A 20,383-nucleotide genomic window follows, 5' to 3' on the forward strand; every position below is an offset into this window, starting at 1 on the left:
CATCTCTGGTCTTGAGATTTTGTGATATAGGCTAGTCTCATTGGAGTTAGATGATATCTCAAAGTAGTTTTGATTTGCATTTCTCTGATGATTAAAGATGATGAGCATTTTTTCATATGTCTGAAGGCCGTGCGCCTGTCTTCTTCAGAGAAGTTTCTCTTCAAATCCCTTGCCCAGCCTGCGATGGGATCCCTTGTTTTTTTCTTGCTGATGCGTTTGAGTTCTCTGTGGATTCTGGTTATTAAACCTTTGTCTGAGTTATACCCTGCAAATATCTTCTCCCATTCTGAGGGCTGTCTGCTTGCTCTGCTTACTGTGTTCTTAGCTGTGCAGAAGCTTTTTAGTTTGATCAAGTCCCAGTAGTGTATTTTTGAAGCTGCTTCAATTGCCCGGGGGGTTCTCCTCATGAAATACTCACCCAGACCAATTTCTTCAAGGGTTTTCCCTGCATTCTCCTCTAGTATTTTTATAGTTTCATGTCTTAAGTTTAAATCTTTAATCCAATGAGAGTCTATCTTAGTTAATGGTGAAAGGTGTGGGTCTAATTTCAGTCTTCTGCAGGTTGCCAGCCAGTTCACCCAGCACCATTTGTTAAATAGGGAATCTTTTCCCCACTGAATGTTTTTAATTGGCTTGTCAAAAATCAAATAGCGGTAAGTAGCTGGATTCATCTCTTGGTTCTCTATTCTATTCCAGATATCTACTTCTCTGTTTTTGTGCCAATACCATGCTGTTTTGATCACTATCGATTTGTAGTAAAGTCTGAGGTCTGGTAGTGTGATTCCTCCTGTTTTGTTTTTATTTCTGAGTAATGTCTTGGCTATTCGAGGTTTTTTCTGATTCCATATAAAACGAAGTAATGTTTTTTCAAGATCTTTAAAATATGACAGTGGAGCTTTAATAGGGAGTGCGTTGAAAGTATATATTGCTTTGGGTAGTATGGACATTTTGATAATGTTGATTCTTCCTAGCCATGAGCATGGTATGTTTTTCCATTTGTTAACATTTTCAGCTATTTCTTTTCTTAGAGTTTCATAGTTCTCTTTATAGAGATCTTTCACGTCTTTTGTTAGGTAAATTCCCAAATATTTCATCTTCTTTGGCACTACTGTGAATGGGATAGAGTCCTTAACTGCTTTTTCAATTTGACTGTTGTTGGTGTATATAAAGGCTACCGATTTATGAATGTTGATTTTGTAACCTGAGACGCTGCTGTATTCCTTGATCACTTCTAGGAGTTTTGTAGTAGAGTCCCTAGTGTTTTCCAGATACACAATCATATCATCTGCGAAGAGCGAGAGTTTGATCTCTTCTGACCCTATATGGATACCCTTGATCGCCTTTTCTTCCCTAATTGCGGTGGCTAAAACTTCCATTACAATGTTGAAAAGCAATGGAGACAATGGGCAGCCTTGTCTGGTTCCTGATCTGAGTGGAAATGATTCCAATTTAACTCCATTCAATATGATATTGGCTGTGGGTTTGCTGTAGATAGCCTCTATCAGTTTAAGAAAAGTCCCTTCTAGACCAATTTTCTTGAGTGTTCTGATCATGAAGGGATGCTGGATATTATCAAAAGCTTTTTCTGCATCAATTGAGAGAATCATATGGTCTTTGTTTTTTAATTTGTTTATGTGCTGAATTACATTTATAGATTTACGTATATTGAACCAGCCTTGAGACCCTGGGATAAAACCAACTTGGTCATGATGTATAATTTGTTTGATGTGTTGCTGGATTCTGTTTGTTAGGATCTTGTTGAATATTTTTGCATCTATATTCATTAGTGATATTGGTCTATAATTTTCTTTTCTTGTTGGGTCTTTTCCTGGTTTGGGGATCAGGGTGATATTTGCTTCATAGAACGTGTTGGGTAGTCTTCCTTCTTTTTCTACATTTTGGAACAGGTTGAGTAATATAGGTACTAATTCCTCTTTAAAGGTTTGGTAGAATTCTGACGTGAAACCATCTGGTCCCGGGCTTTTCTTTTTAGGGAGGTTTTGTATAGTTGATGCTATTTCTGAACTTGATATGGGTCTGTTCAACATTTCAACTTGATTCTGGTTAAGTCTTGGAAGGTGGCGTGCTTCCAAGTATCGGTCTATTTCCTTCAGATTTTCATATTTCTGAGAATAAAGTTTCTTGTAATATTCATTAAGGATTTTTTGGATTTCTGATGAGTCTGTGGTTATTTTGTCTTTGTTGTTTCTGATTGATGATATTAGAGATTTTACTCTTTTTTTCCTGATTAGGTTGGCCAGAGGTTTATCTATTTTATTGACCTTTTCAAAAAACCAGCTTTTTTATTTATTGATCTGTTGTATTATTCTTTTGTTTTCAATTTCATTTAATTCTGCTCTAATTTTGGTTATTTCTTTTCTTCTACTGGGTTTGGGGTTGGAATGTTCTTCCTTTTCCAGTTGCGTGAGATGTCCCATTAAGTTGTTAACTTCCTCTCTTTCCGTTCTCTTGAGGAAGGCTTGCAGTGCTATAAATTTCCCTCTTAGAACTGCCTTTGCAGTGTCCCAGAGGTTCTGATAGCTTGTGTCTTCATTGTCATTTTGTTCCAAAAAATTGGTGATTTCTTTCTTAATCTCATCTCTGACCCAGCTATCATTCAGCATAAGGTTATTTAACTTCCATGTTTTTGTATGGGTATGCAGATTCCTGTTGTTACTCAATTCAAGTTTTATTCCATGATGGTCCGAGAAGATGCATGGAATAATTTCTATTCCTTTAAATTTACTGAGGTTAGACTTGTGACCTAAAATGTGATCAATTTTGGAGTAAGTTCCGTGGGCTGATGAGAAGTATGTGTATTCAGTTTTGTTGGGATGAAATGCTCTGTAGATGTCTGCTAAATCTAAATACTGGATGGTTAGGTTTAAATCTAAGATTTCTTTGCTCAGCTTCTTTCTGGAGGATCGATCCAACACTGCCAAGGGAGTGTTGAAATCTCCAACGATTATGGAGCTGGAGGAAATCAAGTTACTCATGTCTGTTAGAGTTTCTCTTATAAATTGAGGTGCATTCTGGTTGGGTGCATAGATATTAATAATTGAGATCTCGTCATATTGAGTATTACCCTTAACAAATATGAAGTGACCATTCTTGTCCTTCCTTACTTTTGATGGTTTAAAGCCTACTGTATCTGCAAATAAAATTGCAACACCTGCTTTTTTCTGATTACCATTTGCCTGAAATATGGATGACCATCCTTTCACCCTGAGTCTGTATTTGTCTTTTAAGTTGAGATGTGACTCTTGTATGCAACAAATATCTGGCTTAAGTTTTTGTATCCAGTCAGCTAACCTATGCCTCTTTAGAGGACAGTTTAAGCCATTCACATTGATGGAGAGTAAGGATAAGTCTGGTGGAATTTTGGGTATCGAGTTTTTCAAAGGTCCAGTGGACATTTTTAATCCTTTCGCCAGTGTGGAAGTTGGAGTTTGATCCGAAGATTCTGAGTGAGTTTACTTTTGTGGTATAGGATTGGGTTGGTCATTGTGGAGGATAGGTCTGAGAACATCCTGAAGAGCTGGTTTACTCATGGCAAATTTTTTCAACATATGAATGTCATTGAAGTATTTAATTTCTCCATCATAGATGAAACTCAGTTTAGCTGGATACAAGATCCTGGGTTGAAAGTTTTTTTGCTTTAGGAGATTAAAAGTTGATGACCAGCCTCTTCTTGCTTGAAAAGTTTCAGCAGAGAGATCTGCAGTTATTCTAATATTCTTACCTTTGTACGTTATAGTTTTCTTTCGCCGGGCTGCTTTGAGAATCTTCTCTTTCATGTTAACTTTAGTGAAGCTAATTATGATATGTCTGGGAGATGGCTTTTTGGGGTTGAATCGTGCTGGGGTTCTGAAGCTGTCTGCTATCTGAATTTCAGATTCTCTAGGCATGTCTGGAAAATTTTCTTTCATAATTTCATGCAGAAGGGCCTCTGTGCCCTCGGAGGCGACTTCATCATTCTGAGAAATTCCTATAATCCTTATGTTGCTTTTTTTAGAATTATCTGAGAGTTCTCTGAGTGAGTGATCCGTTTTTGCTCTCCATTTCTCTTCCTCTTTGAGAGTTTGGGAGCGTTCGAAGACTTTATCTTCAATGTCAGAAATCCTTTCTTCTGCTTGCTCCATTCTGTTACTGAGGGATTCTACTGTATTTTTCATATCTTTGAGGGCTGTAAGTTCTTGTTTCAGTGTGTCTAAGTCTTTGGTGGTTTTGTCTTTAAATTCGTTAAATTCTTGAGACAGTTTTTGAATTTCTCCTCGAATTCCTAATTCCATTTTATTAATCTTGTCTGCAAACCAAATTCTGAATTCAACTTCTGACATCTCAGCCAGTTGTTTATGAATGGGATCTTCAATCACATCTGCCGTATCTTTTCTTGGGGGGGTTGATCTATTCTGGTTATTCATGTTACCAGAGTTTTTCCGCTGATTCCGCCCCATGGTTTACTCCCTTTGGTTTTTCCCCTGGGGTTTTATCGAGGGCCCGTACAGTGTTGTGGCCTGAGAAACTGGGGCCCTGTCTGGTGTGGTGGAGCAAAGTGGTTCTGTCTTGTTTTCAGCTGGTTTCTGTTCGATCCTATTGCAACTTCTACTCTGGCTTGAAGTCTCAGCTGTGTGGAAAAATCAGCAATTAAGTCACCCCGCCTGCCCACCTCTGGCCCCAGTTGGAAAAGGAGAATCAAACCTTCCTACAATCGCACACCCAGGGCACCACCTGAAAAGTCCTCAGTCTATTAGCCCAGTTCAAAAGGTCCGAATCAACTGTCTCAATCGGCACTTGTCTCAGGTGGAAGGGTTCAAGAGGTCTCTGGGAACTGGATCACAGGGGCCTGGTGACTCCTCTGAGACAGCTCACCCCAGTGCAGCGTGGAGTCAGGAGGAGCCACCCCGCAAACAGAGCAGTCTGGGAAGGTTGACGTCTCCTTCCCCACTTTGCCCCTCCGTCGGACCCAGTCACTGGTATCTCTGCAGATGGCTAACCCAGTTGCCTGCAGTGAACAGACACTCCAGGGGTTTGCACCTGCCTGAATCGCGAGGAAGTCTGCCAGGCCCCCGCAGACTGCCGCTATCTAGCAGGAGGAGATGGGGCCTGACATCTTTGAGTGTTTGATGCAGGTGATGGGAAGGAGGTGTTCACTCAGGCTTAGCCCCGTCCCTGATGGATGCTGCTAACAGAACAGAACAGAACAGACAACTTTGTGAGGTTCTGTCTCTGTTCCTGTCGTCGCCTACAGGAGACGGGCTGTTTTGAGTTCAAACGTCTTTGCTGCTGGAGAATTGCGTCTGAACACCTCTCTGGGTCGGCCCCGCCCTGGAGGCTTCTGGGTTTGTGAGCCGTGACACCGGTGGCCTCCTCTGGTTGCCCAGGGAGACAGGGGGTGTGGCCTCAGAATATCCAGAAGTGAGCGTTCTGCCGTTAAAGAAAAAACGGCTGTTGATCTACCTCCAGGGAACTGCTGCTCTGGTGTGGGCACTCAGGCGACCCTTTTCTCCTCTGTCCCGCGCCCCAGAGTCAGCACTGAGCGGCCGCAGTTTGTGCTGGGTCCACACCCCTGAAGAGATCCCCCAGGAATCAGAACTCTTGGGGGATGGGCCCCCAGACCCGGATTGGGAGTGGGGCGGGGGGAAGCTAGAGTTTCATTCAGTTTCACGCAATACTACGGTCAGGGGAGGGCTCCTGCACTGCACCGCAGGGAAGTGCCGCCAAGGCTTGATTTCCCCTCAGCGGAGTGCCCTCTCCTTGCTCACGTGTCCCAGAGTCAGCGCTGACCTGACGCAGCTCAGGCACTGTGCACTCCCCTCGAGAAATCACCCAAGGAGCCGAACTCCGGAGGGATAGGCCCTCAGACCCCGAGTGAGAGTAGGGGCTCTCAGCTCTCAGCGGGGAGGCCAGAGTCTTATTCAGTCTTGTGCCCGGGGAGGGCTCCTGCACTGCACTGCAGGGAAGTGCCGCCAAGGCTTGATTTCCCCTCAGCGGAGTGCCCTCTCCTCGCTCACGTATCCCAGAGTCAGCGCTGACCTGACGCAGCTCAGGCACTGTGCACTCCCCTCGAGAAATCACCCAAGGAGCCGAACTCCTGGGGGATAGGCCCTCAGACCCCGAGTGAGAATAGGGGTTCTCAGCTCTCAGCGGGGAGGCCAGAGTCTTATTCAGTCTTGGGCCCCGTATGCCCGGGGAAGGTTGGTGCACTGCACCGCAGGGAAGTGCCGCGAGGCGTGACTCCCCCTCAGCCCGGTGCCCTCTCCTCACTCGGCGCGCCTCAGAGTCAATGCTGACCAGTCGCAACTCGGGGACTGTCCACTCCCCTTGAGAAATCACCCAAGGATCCGAAGTCCTGGGGGACAGGCCTCCAGACCTCAGTGGGCGGGAGGGGAGCGCCGGGGATTCAGGGTTGCCGGCAAAGGATTCCCAAAGTTTTATTCAGCCCTATGTCCGGCAGGAGAACGCCACGGCACCCCAGTAGGGGAGGTAGGTCCAGTTTTTAGAAGGTCTCTCCCGTGGAGTGTAGTGGGAGGGCCTTTAATTTCTGCCCGCTTGTTCAATTGTGGGGCTCCAGAGCCGGTCTCATGGGGGAGGGGGACTCCCGTCCGCTTGGTGGTGGATTTTGTACCTTTTGTTTGCGTCCTTGTGATCACAACTTGCCTCAGCGGTGTTGATGTGCGTTCTTCAGCCTTCTCTCTTGGTGAGGCTCAAGTCCACCAGGATACTTACTAAATTCCTGTCCCTTAACTCTCCTTCTGGACGGGAGCCTTTGTTGAAAGCTGGCTTCAGTCCGCCATCTTGTCTCCCTCCCAAAATGAATATTTGGAATAAGATGCCAGTGTTGAGCTGAGTGAGCCTCAACCTCCAGACATGCGAAGGAACAGGTGCCTGGGATGTCTCCTGTATTTGGCAATATCTGGAGGAACAAGCCTTGAGTGTGCAACAGGCAGAAAGGGCAACAAAGACGTTTTCGTACAGACCCATACGGCTGCAACAGAGGCCTGCAGGTTAAGAACAGTAGGGTGAGAGCATTAAGCTGAATTGTTCATCCTCTTCCCCAAATTCAAGGTCCCAGGGCTGGTTGTAATCTTGAGAACCAAATGGGAGGAGATACCATTTTTCTTTGGGAACTTAGGGGTCAGAACTTATCGGACCTACTGGCCCTTCTCCATCTCCAGGACACTTTGCTCCTCAGAGTTATCTGCCAGGCTGCATCTGGGGGGAATGGGGTGTCCGTGCCGCCCGCCTCACTCCTCTCTGAGTGACACTGAGGCGCTTCCCTACCCTTGGCACTGTGCTCAGCATTCAATGATTTTTGTTGAACCAATGAATATGAACATATAGGATATATATATATATATTTTTTTTTTTTTTTTTTTTTTGCGGTCTTTGGCTGGGGCTGGGTTTGAACCCGCCACCTCTGGCATATGGGTCCAGTGCCCTACTCCTTTGAGCCACAGACGCTGCCCCACAAACAGCATATTTTACAGTGAAATGCATTTGGACTCCAAGAACAGAGAATTATAAAAGTGCAATCACAGCACCAGAAGCAGAAATCTGGGAGATCACTTGAAGCACGTAGATGTCTCTGGTTACATTTGGAGCCTCCCGAGAGCGGGTTGGGGGCCGTGAGATGCTCTGGGGATGCTGATTTACAGTCATTATTTCTCTGGGATTTGAAAACCCAGGTTCCTGCTGCCCCTGGCAACACCCTCTCCTGCCCGGACACATCTCTAAGCAGCAGGGCTGGGGACAGGCTGGAAGATGGTGAATAAGCTGCTGCCCCACGGTGCTCCTCTCAAATGCAATTCTGAGCTCCAATGAAATGCTGAGTAATTTTAACCAAGCATTGGATGTTCCATAAGGGCCGTGGAGCAGTGTTCTAAAGCTGCCTTCTCCGAACTTCGATGCCCTCAGTCATGCTGATAATAACACAGCAAATTGCCAAAGTCATCCAACCTGACCAGCCCTTGCAGTGGGTGGAAGGTGGGTTAGTGTGGACGGAGGATGCTGCCAATTTCCTATCAGATCCCAGCAGTTGAAGAACAGGCTGGTGCCCTATTTCATTCCACTCGAGCCAAAGCACCATCTCTATCCACACAGTCACCAAGTAGCCATCCCTGTCATTCTCACGTTCCCAGGAGCGTCTGTCACTCATCTGTGCTGTATATGCTCTGGCCAACTCACTCCACTGCATCCAGGGCTTTTTCAGTTGCTTGTCTGTTTTTAAGGGAAACAGGGCAAAATACTGCAATACTGTTAATAAATAGATCACATGAAATTCAAATGACGAAGCCATCCTAACATCCGGGATGAAAGAAAGCAGTGTTTAGAGAGCACAGATCGAAGAAGGCTGCTTTAACAAGAGTGTCGGCAGGATGGCAAATCCATATCAGCTAAGTCTGGTTAGCAAGGGCACATCTGACCAGCTCTGCTTGAGTCAACAGGTCGATGTCTGCCATTTAATCTGGAAGCTTGTGGTTTCTTAGATGTTTCTTCATTTTGCAAGCCAAACAGAAATCCTGAGAAATTTTGACGAAGCCCTCTCACAGTTAACCTCGGCCTTCAGCAGGTATTGCTCTGCAGCCCAACCCAATGCCCCATCCTTTCCTGGGTCTTTCCATTGTCAGGACCTTGCACTTACTGTTTCTTTTTGCTCAGCTGAAGGCACCTGGATCTTTAAACAGCTACCTCTTTCTCAGAATTCAGGACTTACTGCCTATTTTGTACACTTTGAGAGTCCCTTCCTGGTTTCTCTGAATAAAATAGCCCTCACCTACTCACCAGAGCCAGTCACTCCGTTTGCTTTTCTTCAGAGCACTTACATTTGTGCCTGGCACAGAAGGGGATACTCAACACATGTGGTGTTGGGGAAAGATGGGGAAGGGGATGCCTGCTGTCCCAAATGCTTGTGTTCCAGAGAAGCTGGCAGGTGCCCGAGACCTTCCCCAGAGTTCACACTGCTCTCCCAGGTACAGCTCCCTGCTCTGGCTTGTTGCTGGAAAATAGTTTAATTTCAGGGAACCTAATGGCACGTGGATGGTTGTTCTCCTTGGAAGCAATGGAAGGGCGGCAGACTTCAGAGTTCTCAGAATAGTGCATGATTCACGTTATACACACCAGGTGCACCATGGAGTTTAACTGAAACGGAAGTGCTAAAGAGATTTACGAAGCTGCTCAGATCCCCCTTTTACTTCCAAATCTGTAAAGCAAAATGAAAAAATTCAAACAATATTAATCATATAAGAACTGTTCCTGGAGCGATGTGTTCAATGGAAAAATGTCTAAAAGTAGTTCTTTGCTTCGAGGGCAACCTTGATTCCTAGGATCAACCACCAAGAAAAGGAGCCAACAGAATCCATGAAAACTGTACCCCATTTGCCATTCATTCTTCCACAGGTAAACGCTAACCACATTGGTCAAGTTAAACGGATCATGACGCCAAGGAGGTTCTTGGCTTCTACAACCCGACATGGTAATGAAATTGATGTGGGGTTCTCCTGAACTGACACTGAAGGTTCCTTCATGTCGCCCTGTTACTGAACTTCCCTTAACTGCATTTCCTTTCATTTCTTCCTTGCAATCTCATCAGTGAGCATTTGCTTTAGGTGTTGGGATATCTGAAACAGAAAGAGGGAAGATGGTTTAACTTCTCTCTTCTGACTTAGCTGAGCAAAGTCCGAGTTCTCTGTGACCTGTGATGACTCATCTCCTCTTCCAAGTGGAACGACCCAGCACACCAGGACTGGCCTTCTAGCAACATTTTGTGTTTGGCTCAACACTTATGTTTTAATTGTTACCACTCATTTTTACTTTTGAAAGATTTTAGACTTACAGAAAAATCACAAAGATCGTACAGAGTGGTGACCTTGATAGTGGGATGGCTGCAGCCTTCTGAATGGACGTCTCGAAACCAGACTGCACATTTTTTTTTTTTTTGTAGAGACAGAGTCTCACTGTAGCGCCCTCGGTAGAGTGCCGTGGCGTCACATGGCTCACAGCAACCTCTAACTCTTGGGCTTACGCGATTCTCTTGCCTCAGCCTCCCGAGCAGCTGGGACTACAGGCGCCCACCACAACGCCTGGCTATTTTTTTGTTGCAGTTTGGCCGGGGCTGGGTTTGAACCCGCCACCCTCGGCATATGGGGCCAACACCCTACTCACGGAGCCACAGGCGCCGCCCCAGACTGCACATTTTTAAACGGCTGCCACTCTCAGATGGGCTTGTTTTGTGTCAACTGTCTCACTACAATCAAACTTCACTTAAAAGGGAGTTTCAGCAGCCAACCCATTATCTATAGTCATCCATTATCTTCACATAATGCTGTTAACTGAATAACAAGGCTTATAATTTGCAAAAGGAGAACTCAATTTCTCAGGAAGTGTTACAGCTCACACCGGCCATGCCGGCAGGCTGGAAAGAAAGGCTTCTCCCAGCCACGAGCCAGGAACGTGTGTTTCAGGGAGGGACAACAGGAATAGGAATTTAGATCAAGCCGGTAGCTAAATACACATATTTAATAAGTTATAGGAGAAGCATGAATTTAGGAAAAGAGAACTGTGTGCCACAGCAGGGGCTTTCTGTCCTTTTAGGCTCCATGCTGGAAATGGCCACCATCTGTGTCAAAAAGGAGAAACAGGGACACATATGTCCCTGAGCAGGTTCGGTGGAGTGTTAAAGCCATCCCTGATTGGCGGCCTCTTGTCAGGAAAGAGGGAAATACAGCCTGACGGCTGCTAGCAGGGAAGGCGTAAAATGACACAGGTTCAACCTCTCCTCTCTCGTGGCTGGGAAGTCCACTTTAAGGTTTCTTTAGGGTCCCCTTGGCTGAGATGGGTCAGTTCAGTCAATGAGGGGCTTAGAATTTTATTTTTAGTTCACAGTGCTATGTTTCTTTTTGAGTTTAAAGCTTTTATTTTTTTTTTCTCCTTGTATTACACTGGTTAGAACTTCCAGGGGGTTGATATGTGGTATTAGTGATGTTAGTCCCCTCCCCTCCCTTCCCCTCCCCTTTCCTCCTCCCCTCCCCTCCCCTCCCCTCCCCTTTCCTCTTCCCCTCCCCTCCCCTCCCCTCCCCTTTCCTCTTCCCCTCCCCTTTCCTCTTCCCCTCCCCTCCCCTCCCCTCCCCTTTCCTCCTTCCCTCCCCTCCCCTCCCCTTTCCTTCTCTTCTCTTCCTTTTCTTTTCCTTTCCAGGGTTTTGTTCTGTCATCCAGGCTGGAGTGCAAGGGCATCATTGCAGCTCACTGCAGCCTCAAACTCTGGAGCTGAAGTGATCTTCCTGGCTCAGCCTCTCAAATGGCTGGGACTACAAGTGTGCACCATCATGCCTAGCTAATTTTTTCTTTTTTGTAGAGATGGGGAAGCAGTCTCACTATGTGGCCTAGCCTGGCCTTGAACTCCTGGCCTCAAGCAATCCTCCTGCCTCAGTCTTCCCAAGTGCTGGGATTCTAGTGCTTAAAGTCGAATTCTTCTATTATTCTTGATACCTGGTTCCACCACACATTTTGGGGGGAGGTAAATTTTGTCATTCATTTAAAGCCTTCCTTAGTGATTGATCTGTTATCCTCCATCTGAGTCAATTCATGTCCCCAGAAATAAAACTTTTCCCAGAGATTTTTCACATCTTTCGTGTTTTACAGCTGCCTTTTTTTTTTGGCCGGGGCTGGGCTTGAACCCGCCACCTCTGGCATATGGGACCGGCGCCCTACCCGTTGAGCCACAGGCGCCGCCCTACAGCTGCCTTTTTAATATGATCACTTCATAATACACAAATCACGGTCTCCTGAATGCCAGAGGACTGACGCGGGAGGAGGGTGAGCGGTGGAGGTGTAGCTGGTTGAACAGCAGAGGCCGGCTGATGCGAACTCAGCATTTCCTTTTAATGACCACATCCAACATCTAACTTTTAGATTCCAGACAATGGAAGGAACCATTTTTTAGCCTCTAAAGCACTGGCACTCAGCCTTCCTAATGCTGCGATGTATTTTCATTGTTACAAAGGGGTTGCGACCCACAGGTTGAGAACCGCTGCTCTAAAGGCTGTATCTGTATCTCGCTTTATAATTTAGCATCTTTCCACTATTTCATTCATGTTTGTTTTATTTCAGTTTCATTAGGTTCATTTACATCATCACGATATTGGCTCTATTATTTTAAAGTTCAAGAATAATACACGTATTTATTTGAAACACTAAATAAAGTAACTTTTTCAATTCCTTTGATTTTGGATTTAAAGTATCTAATTCTTTATAAAAGCATTATACTGATGAACATTTCTTATCTTATTCATGCCAACTTTAAAAGTGAAGGAAAAATGCTTAGCTTTAACATCCCAAAACCCAGACATTAACGAATTTCCTGATTCATTTCACTGTTGGCTTGCTGGAACACACACAGAAGCACTAAAGGCGTGGAGTAGAATCTCCTAAACGCAAAGTGACAAGCAGAGCCTTAGACATACTAGAAAATTTATAAACTAGAGCTCAGAATCGGTCTCTCCACACTACTTTGCATGGTTCAAACCCTGTTCTCTGAGCTGTCCCTCCTTCCTGGCACTCTCCTCGCCAAGCTCCGGGAGCAGCAGCAGCTCATCTGCAGAGTGTTCGCAGTTCCGAGGATGCTCAGAACTCAAGTGCAAACACGGGGCCCAGCCCAGCTCCCTCTTCCTCCCGACTGGCCGCTCCCCCCACCCGTTCCCTGTCTCAGTGTCCACTGAATGTGCACACTGTTGTGTTGAGGTTCAGGAAATGGGATCCTGAAGAACATGCCATGCTGTAGGTCAAGGTACTGTTGAAAGTTCTGGAGCAGATGAGTGATAAAAGCAGAATTTGGGAAGCATACATTTCCCGAGGACTGTGCTGGGGTGTGCAGGCAGGGGCACCGCACAGCCAGTGCTGGGTAGAGACGGGACAAGAGGAACACGGCCTCTGCTCTAATTAGCCCAGATTCACTTTTGGAAAGCAGGGCTAGGGCATAAAAAAATCACTTCCCCTGTTAAGCTGAATACCATCACTGTCTGTCAGTGGCTCACTTCGTCAGGTAATGACAAAAAGTGAGAACAGTGCACATATGTTAACGTTCTAGAGCAGGGGTCCTCAAACTTTTTAAACAGGGGGCCAGTTCACTGTCCCTTCGACTGTTGGAGGGCCGGACTATAGTTTAAAAAAAAAACAACTATGAACAAATTCCTATGCACACTGCACCTATCTTATTTTGAAGTAAAAAAACAAAACGGGAACAAACACAATCACACCGCCTGATGTGGCCCGCAGGCCGCAGTTTGAGGACCCCTGTTCTAGAGTCTTCACGTTAGTCAGCACGTGCCTGTAAAAGACAAGGAGTGAGCCCTGTGAAAGTCCAGACCCTTGTCGTGTGCACCGAACGAAATGCAAGAAAGAAAAAGCAACATGGAAATCAAGGAGCAAAAAGCAGTAAGATCATAGAAAAACAGTGAAGCGCCCCTGTGGAATATTGGCCTGGATATTTCCTTCTGCAAGTATTTGTTTAGGGCAGTGGTCCTCAACCTTCCTAACACCGCGATGTATTTTCATTGTTACAAAGGGGTCGCGATCCACAGGTTGAGGACCACTGGTTTAGGAGAAAGGAATAAAGGGGAAAAACGAGCAGGAGTTAAAATCCAGGGTCACAAGAACAAGGCAAGGGGCAGACTCATACACAGAAGGTCGGTGTTAGAGAATGCGTGACCTCCATGCTGTTGTCAGAGTCAGAGGGTAAAGATCCGCGTGAGAATGGTGGCCTTGGCCACCAGGGCTGTCTCAGAGAAGAGCCTCGCGTGGGAATAAATGTCCCTGGTGTTTTTGGCTCAGCTCTCCCTTCTCTGCTACCTGGGTCAGTCCACATTTTACCTGCTTGCTGCTTCTTTTCGATTTTTTAAATATTAAATTATTTATTGTTTAAATTTCTTCATATTCGCCCCAAAGAAGCCATCAATTACTCCTATTTCTTTTTCCTTACTCCATTTCGCTTGTTCACATTTTCTCTTACTGCAATTCCTCTAAGCTACCACATGGATACTTTTCTTCTTTCAGAAGAAAACTAGAGAAGTAAGCAACACTAGAAAAGCTGGTGCATCTTTATTAAAGGGAAGAATGTCAAAAATAAAGGAAATGTTAGACTGAACTTGTCAGCACTGTTTATACCAGAGACAACATCATATTTTAATGACTGTCCTTTTGTCTAAGTGAAATTACTTGGCCTGGACCATTTCCCCAAATATGCAGAAAATGCGTTCAGGGGGACTGCCAACATAATATTGTAATGGATGTTTCTAGCAGTGTTATAAAAATTGGACAAGGTGTTTAAAACAAAGTGGGTTAATGATGGACACAAAACAAAAGCCTCAGAAAATGTGAAGAGGGAAGAAAGATCCTGGCTTTCCCCACCCCTTGGAGAGGAAGGTTTGCCAAGTCCTTCTCCCTGGGAGCTCCTGCTGCAGTCTTTCCAGCCTAGCAACTAGGGGCCACCTCACAGTTGAACCAGGAAAGTGGCCTTGCAGAATGTGCATTCGCCTGTGAGCAAACTGCTTTGATGGGCACTGAGAGGAGCATATATTTCAGTAATTAGAGGCACAGCAATGAGAGATTTTACACTTTGCTGGCTAAGAGCTTTCCACCCAGGCTGGTGGAACCCCTTGCTCTTTGAGGCTGGCCAAGTTGGTCTGCACAGAACCTTGTAGTTGAAAGATTTGGGGAGTCTCTTTTAAAGGAGACTGCAGTCTTCAGAGCATCCTTGTACATTTCAGGTTTCCTTGAGAGCACCCCCCAAAGTTAAATGGATGTGTTGATGTGTCAGCATTAATCTAAAATCTTAACACAGCTACGAGAGTTTTAGAAGAACCCTATGGTGAGGGGGAAAAGAATCCAAGAACGGCTCTGCAGAAGGCGCCCAAAATGAATGTAGACACAGAACAATGGAAAGCTTCCCGAGAATGTGAAACCCTGGCTGTACTTATGTCCAGATTACCAGATTATCGTCACTCCATGTGCTACTTCAATCCTTTCTTTTCTTTTTTTTTGCAGTGTTTGGCCCAGCTGGGCTTGAACCCGCCACCCCTGGTATATGGGGCCAGCACCCTACTCCTCGAGCCACAGGTGCCGCCCTACTTCGATCCTTTCTAACTTGCCCACAAGGGTCTGTATTAGTTTATCAAAGGGGGAAGTCAGGAATGAGCTCTCGGTGTGAGTTTTCAGACATTGCAGGGTTTCCCTGGTCTTCTGGATCGTCCCTGGGAGGCCATTGTGAGTTTTCCAGTGACAGTTAAGATGGAAAGTGTGAAATCACCAGGAGAGTTTCGTGTCACACATCCATGCCCCTCTGCTGATAACTGGGTTGTCACTTGCTTAGCCCGGCCATTCTTTTACTCAATCTTTCATTTAGCAAAAAGCTATTGAGACTGTCTCCATGCTCTCTGTAGTGTGGAGAGAGTGACATCCTCCCCTCTCTGTCCACGGAACCAACAGGTCAGGGACAGTGAGAACCGTATGAACATACCAGCCCGGTGGGGCCGGCAAATGTGACGGGGGATCGTCAGAACACACGCGATGTATTTTTTGGCACAATGGAGCTTTTGGTGTGAGAGGAAGGAGATGCATAACCTGGAGGAGAGCACTGGACAACGTACACAGCGAGGAGTGCAGGATACTCACACGGCGGGATGGCGGCAGGGTGGGGGAAGGAGTGGGCGGCGTATAGGGTGAGGTGAGTTAAGGCGAACTTCTTGGAGATGGGAGGTTGCTCCTGCAAAGGAAATCAATGTGACAACAGACAGTGATTTAGGAGAGTATCATCATGGGACGGTGACATCTCAGCGACAGGGACAAACAGAGCCCTGCTCTCTGGAAGGGGTCTGCCCGATTACACAGGCTGCCTTTGGCTATAGCTGCGTGTCTGTGGAAACACAAGTTACCATTGTCCAGGCGCTATTGAAATCTGCAGGCTGGGTGGTGACATCATGTTCCTGACTATCTCCAGGACTCATGTGTCTGAAGGTCAAGAATGTCTCCAGGGAGTTCTCACCTCCTTGGCTCATTCCTGTTCTGCCCTCCTCTTGTTTTTGTTTTTTTCTCAGAAACAGTAAGGACTGCAGAGGCAGGGGAGCAGCCTCCTTCACACCCCACAGAAGGCAGCGCACTGCCAAACAGAAGGGGCTTCATGTATTTTGGCAGCAAGTCCATACCCAGAAATCTCAGTGACACTGATGACAGCCCATTCAAACAAACTTGATAAACAGGTTGGGCAGTGTAAGCTCATCCAGAAGCAAAGCAAACTGGTGGACACCTCGGGGCCTTGGAAAGAACCGAGCCTGGCTCTGAGGGCAGGTGGCGCTGAAAGGGGGAGTTTCTTTGGGCCCTGGGGTGCTGCAGGAGCCTCATCTCTGCAGACTCTGCACCCCATATCCACCTCCCTCCCCGCACCACGCTGGAGGCCAGCAGAGACCGAGAGGTTGGTCAGAGACATGGTGCCTTATCTTCGGTGAAAAACATGGATTGCTTTGCTATCACAAGTTGTCTCTGTTAATAACTGCTGCTCCATCCCACAGGCCGCTGCGGCTCATGTTATGACTCTGATGAAAGAAGGTTTTCCTGAAACATGTCAGAATTTAATATTCAGAACTGTAGCGTGATCTGCGTCAGCTTCATCTCAGAAAGGATCTTCACAGAACCTGGGGGCTCTAGAGGAGGCTGATAGCTGACACGGCCCTAAACGCCTCTGAGCACAGATGTCCCCGACGTGTCCCTGACACGCCACTTCCCAGGCCGAGACAGGTCTGGCTGGGATCCCTGTGTTGGCTTCTGCGCTGGACCCCATGTCCCAGGGGGCTGTGTCAGTAATCTAGAAGCTCAGGTGCCTGGACGGGGTGGTGGGAGCTCCGAGCAGAGAGCAGCTCGGGGCTCCGCCAGCTTTGGCCTCCTGAGCAGTTTTTGATTGAATAGTGTCTTTCTAGAGTTTGATTTCCTCATCTTAAAATCCAAAAGTGCTGAACTAGACATCTGGCAGTAGCATTCTCTGATTGTGGGAATTTTAAATAACAAGATGCTTGTGCGTGCATTCCCGTCGCCATTTCTCACTCAGCAGAATTCATGCCAGAAACACCCTTCCTCCCTGGGAATGGAGACTGAGCATGAGGGGGAAAGAGCCTCATCCCATCGATTTTGAGTTTACATTATACATAATATATATAATGAATATAACACATAGATAGTATATTAATGCTCTATTATATGTAGATAATATGCATTTTACTATATGCATCTAATTGTGTGCTGTGCAATATATGCAGAGGGTGCCAAAAAATGCACACACATTTTAAGGAAGGAAAATATCATACTAAAATTGTAATAACAGATTTTTTTCCTTTCTTAAAATGTGTATACATTTTTGGCATGCTCTCTCTATAATTATACTGTATATTTAATATATTCTCTATACAATATATTATAGAATTAGAATATGCTATATTTATATCATTATACAATATGCTATATATTATGTTAATTATCTGATACATATTAATATGATATATTAATTGTGTAGATTTTAAGAAATAATAGGACATTTTACTCGGCCTGCTTCTCTTCAGATCTCTTTTTCTCTGCAGAATGACGCGCCCCCTAACAAATAATATGAATGATGGAGCTTGTTTCTCCCTAACAGGTTTCTCTGCAAATCTTGTAAAATTTATCTAGACACTGATTCATAGCTGGTCATGGTACCAAGATGGGAAAGAAATGGCCTAAAATGTTGTCACCTGCGTCGTTTGTGTCGGCAGCAGCCCCAGTGTGCACTGAGGGATGCTGGCCCGAGTGTATGAAGGCTGCAGGGCAGGACGGTGGCCCCACAGGTGCCGTCCCATGGGGGCAAGGCTGTGTGTGCATGTGCTGTGTGTATATGGGCAGGTGTGCTTGTGTGTTAGATGACTGTGATTGCACACATGAGTGTAAGTATGTGAAAGTGAGTGTACATGTGAGGGGGTGAGGTGTGTGGTGAGTGTGCCCCTGGTGTGTATTTGTAAGTGCACACATGAGTGTAAACATGTGTGAGTGTATGAGGGGGGTGATGTGTGTGGTGAGTGTGCCCCGTGTGCATTTGTTGCATTTGTTAGTGCACACATGAGTGTAAACGTGTGTGTGTGTATGAGGGGGTGATGTGTGTGGTGAGTGTGCCCCTGTGTGTATTTGTGAGTGCACACATGAGTGTAAACATGTGTGAGTGTATGAGGGGGGGTGATGTGTGTGGTGAGTGTGCCCCTGTGTGCATTTGTTAGTGCACACATGAGTGTAAACGTGTGTGTGTATGAGGGGGTGATGTGTGTGGTGAGTGTGCCCCTGTGTGTATTTGTGAGTGCACACATGAGTGTAAACGTGTGTGAGTGTATGAGGGGGGTGATGTGTGTGGTGAGTGTGCCCCTGTGTGCATTTGTTAGTGCACACATGAGTGTAAACGTGAGTGTATGAGGGGGGTGATGTGTGTGGTGAGTGTGCCCCTGTGTGTATTTGTTAGTGCACACATGAGTGTAAACGTGTGTGTGTGTGTGAGGGGGTGATGTGTGTGGTGAGTGTGCCCCTGTGTGCATTTGTTAGTGCACACATGAGTGTAAACGTGAGTGTATGAGGGGGGTGATGTGTGTGGTGAGTGTGCCCCTGTGTGTATTTGTTAGTGCACACATGAGTGTAAACGTGTGTGTGTGTGAGGGGGTGATGTGTGTGGTGAGTGTGCCCCTGTGTGTATTTGTGAGTGCACACATGAGTGTAAACATGTGTGAGTGTGTATGAGGGGGGTGATGTGTGTGGTGAGTGTGCCCCTGTGTGTATTTGTGAGTGTACATGAGTGTAAACATGTGTGAGTGTGCATATGAGTGTGGTGGTATGTGCCTGTGAGTGAGTGTGCATAGGAGTGTCAATGTGCATGTGAGTGAGGGTGCATATCTGTGTGGGCCACAGGAGCATCAGTGCTCAGAAGGCCTGGCCAACCTGAGCCCCCCATCGTCAGCCCTCTGCCCATCTGCCTTGATCTCAGGACTCGCATGAGTGTCTGGGCCTGGGCATCACTTAGCTAATTTTCTTGGAATGCTGCTTCTCGCAGAGGAGGCTGGAATGAAGATTGGATGGACAGATGCTAAAACACCCTTCTGTTCATGTCCGTGAAGAAGGTATATGACGGGTTCAGCTGAGCCCAGCTATGCATAGTCTCCGGGAAGACGCCAGAGGTGGGCCCAGGGCACAGGCCGGCAGTAAGGCCAAGCTGTTCTCAGGATTCAGCCTGTGTCTGCCCAGGTGCATAGCAGAGGACATCTGAAGCCTCACAAGGTGAGTCCGCTCAGCATCACCTGAATGGCTGCAGCCGGGCCTGACTAGCACAGGTGTGATCAGACTCCCAGAGCTGACAGCCAGCTTCCACGGGGCATCTCCAGATGACCGGCCTTCCAGCATTGCTACTTTCCAGGAGCAAGCTGCTAAGGTTAACCATTTGCATGACGTGCCAAAGATAAACAAGAACTTGGCTCCATTACAGCCCATATAGGAGTTCAAAGGCAGGAAAGCAAACCCCAGATGGAGTATGTGCCCTCTGGAAGGGTCGCTCTCCCCACCTTCCTGGCAGTCAATGTCTTCAACCTTCCTAAAGGACCTGCATAAACTCTATTTTAATCTACTGTATTTTTATCTGTTTTCTCAGATACAGAATCACCTACTGTATGAAGCGTAATGATCTAAGAGGGAAAATACTGGCTTGGGGAAGTTTAGGCTTTCTTGTTGATCAATTGTTCTCTGGGCCGGGCCATTTGTCCTTGCTAAGCTTCGCATTCCTCACGATGTGGAAGGGATGACAACGTCCCCTTGCCAAGTTTGCACGGGTGCTGTTCAGAAATGTACATCAAAAAGCAAAAGTATGAGAGGAATAGCTGGAAGATGCTTCATTTCTCTCTGAACGCAGCAGTCACCACTTTCTCGGACGTTAGGTAGTGAAATGCCTGAGATTAAAAAAAAAAATGGGGTCTTTTTAGAATCCTTGGAAGAAATCTGCATTAAGGGACCTCTGGAAAATTCTGGCTCTCCACTCAACCTTTATTACCCTGGCCCACCCACACATCTCTAAAATTATCCTCAGCAAGTCTAGTGATTTATTGGTAAGGAAGGTTAATGGTAGGCAATTTTCGGTGACCACAGGGTATCATAAAATACAATTTCTGTGAATTCAGACTGACCATGGGAGGTTACACAAATTTGTGCTGATTTGCTCAAAGGCATATTTTGAGAGACTTGAAACTTCAGCCTCCGTTGCACGAGGCCTAATTGGAGAGTGTGCGTGTTTGCACATTTATATTTAACAGCGAGTCCACAAAATGAATTTTCAAAGAACTAAAAA

The sequence above is a fragment of the Nycticebus coucang genome, chromosome 1, assembly GCF_027406575.1.
Source record: "Nycticebus coucang isolate mNycCou1 chromosome 1, mNycCou1.pri, whole genome shotgun sequence".
Lineage (NCBI taxonomy): Eukaryota > Metazoa > Chordata > Mammalia > Primates > Lorisidae > Nycticebus > Nycticebus coucang.